The sequence below is a fragment of the Triticum dicoccoides genome, chromosome 2B (assembly GCF_002162155.2).
Source record: "Triticum dicoccoides isolate Atlit2015 ecotype Zavitan chromosome 2B, WEW_v2.0, whole genome shotgun sequence".
NCBI lineage: Eukaryota > Viridiplantae > Streptophyta > Magnoliopsida > Poales > Poaceae > Triticum > Triticum dicoccoides.
Window position 1 is genome coordinate 489,715,137 of NC_041383.1, and position 2,500 is coordinate 489,717,636.

Genomic DNA, 2,500 nt, shown 5'->3' on the forward strand with positions numbered 1-2,500 from the left:
CCCCGGGGGTCTTAATTACCACTCATTAGCTTTCAATTTGCCTCTGACCATCAAATTAAATGTGAATAACCCGTCCTCCTCTCTTTGAAACAAGGGGCGCTTCCGGTTCTGTGCATGCTTCAAACAATTTTGTCTTCTCCATATTATCATATCTCTAGAGCCAATAATTTTCTATGAGGAACTACTGAACTCAATCACTTGCTGCCGTTACTCAACAGTTTTCTGTTGAGGTCTATCCCATAGAGGTAGTCAAATTGGATCAGTGATTGATTTCTAGGTTTCGTCGTAAACCTAATTGGTTACTTCCAATTACGTAAATCAATAGTTCAAACCGCACTCAAAGGTAGGGCATTTCCCATTGATATAGGAACTTTTGTACCAGAAACAATAGTATCTCCAATTATAGCCCCTCTGGGATGTAAAATATATCTCTTCTCACCATCCCCATAGTGTATGAGACAAATGTATGCATTTCGATTAGGGTCGTATTCTATGGTTACGATTCTACCAGATATGTCTTTTTGATTCCGTCAAAAATCTAACGGTATAGGCGCTTATGACCTCCCCCTCTATGCCTTGCGGTAATGATTCCTCTGGAATTACGACCTTTACCACAACGGTGCCGTCCATGGATCAAATTATTTCGTGGATTGGATTTCACTTGCCTGTCTACGGTTCCCTTGCGTGTGCTCGGGATAGGTGTTTTGTATAAATGTTTCGCCGTATTATTAAGTATTCTCCTTTAGTTTTTTTTCTCTATCTAGAAGTGGAATAGAATAACCCGGTTGAAGGGTAATGATCATACGTCTGTAATGCATTGTATGGCCCAGAATAGGTCCTATTCTTCTACCTTTTCCAGGTAGTCGATGGCTATTCATAGCTACCACCTTAACACCAAAGAAGAGTTCGACCCAATGCTTTATTTCTGTCTTAGTGAATCCCGATTTGACATTAAAAGTATATTGATTCTTTCCCAATAAATGAAGACTTTTTTCTGTAAATACTGCATATTTGATTCCATCCATAAATCGACTTTCCCTCCTATGCTCTGAGTTCCAGTATCGATAAGAATTCGAGTTCTTATTGTTCTTATGTTATGGTATGAATATACCATACCAATTCGTTATGTATGGATGATGGATGAGATTCCATGGATAGAGAGCCAGTTCCAATAGACTTATGGAATGTTCCCGTTTGTGTGCATCCAGCAGGAATTGAACCCGCAAATTTACCAATTATGAGTTGGGCGCTTTAACCATTCAGCCATGGATGCTTAACAGGGATCATCGTACATCGTAAATAACCAATTTTCATATAGAAAGACATATCATAGAAAAATGAAATCGAAAATATTCCGAGATGGCAAATATTCGAAGATGACTATGAAAACACCTCTCTAGATCCTCGATTTGAAAGAGAGATTGAGAGGGATCAAGAATCCTAATTCTCGTTACTTGGAATGGATCCAATTCTATTGAGTCTGACTCATAGTGATCATTTCTCTTTAGCAAAGAATGACCTTGGTTATCAAAGGATTGAACAACCGGGATCCATTTACTTATGATACCTAGTTGGCATTGATAACAAGGATCTAATGAATTATGAGTTTAATAGATCCTCTTTAGCAGAAAGATGTATATTCCTTGCTCATTATCAGACAATCACTTATTCCCAAACCTCGTGTGGGACTAATCGTTTTCATTTACCATCTCATGGAAAACCCTTTTCGTTCCGCTTAGCCCTATCGGGTATTTTAGTGATAGGTTCTGTAGGAACTGGACGATCCTATTTGGTCAAATACCTAACTGCAAATTATTATTTTCCTTTCATTAAGGTACGAGGGCTTCTTATTCCACAAGAACGAAAGCACCTTTACATTCTTTCATATACTAAGGGTTTTTACTTGGAAAAGACAATGTTCCATACTAAAGGATTCGGGTCCATAACCACGAGTTCCAGTGCACTAGATCTTGTAGCACTTAGCAACGAAGCCCTATCCATTAGTATTCCACATAAGAAATCCATTCTAGAAAAAAATACAATTATATTATCTCTTCATAGACAAACTTGGGGTTTGCGAGCCAAGGTAAGATCGGCTCGGGATCATGGGACCCTTTTCTATCAGATAGGAGGGGCTCTTGTACAAAATAGACTTACTAAGTAATAACCCCATAGAATCTATCTATATAAAGATAAAGAGGCAATCGTGTCAGGAAGCGGGTTTCTCTTTGGCCAAAAGGTACTTCGAACTTGGAACGAGCATGAAGAGATTAACAAGACTTCTTTCTCTTTTGAGTTTTTCTGGCGGACCTGCCGCGCAAGATCTTTGGTCTTCCCCTGGAACCGATGAAAAAAAGTGGATCGCTTCTTATGTACTCGCTCAGAATGATTCTTCTCTATCTGTAGTTCATGGCCTATTAGAAGTAGAAGGTGCTCTGGTGCAATCCTTACCGACAGAAAAATATTGCAGTCAGGTTGATAATAGTCGAGTGACATTACT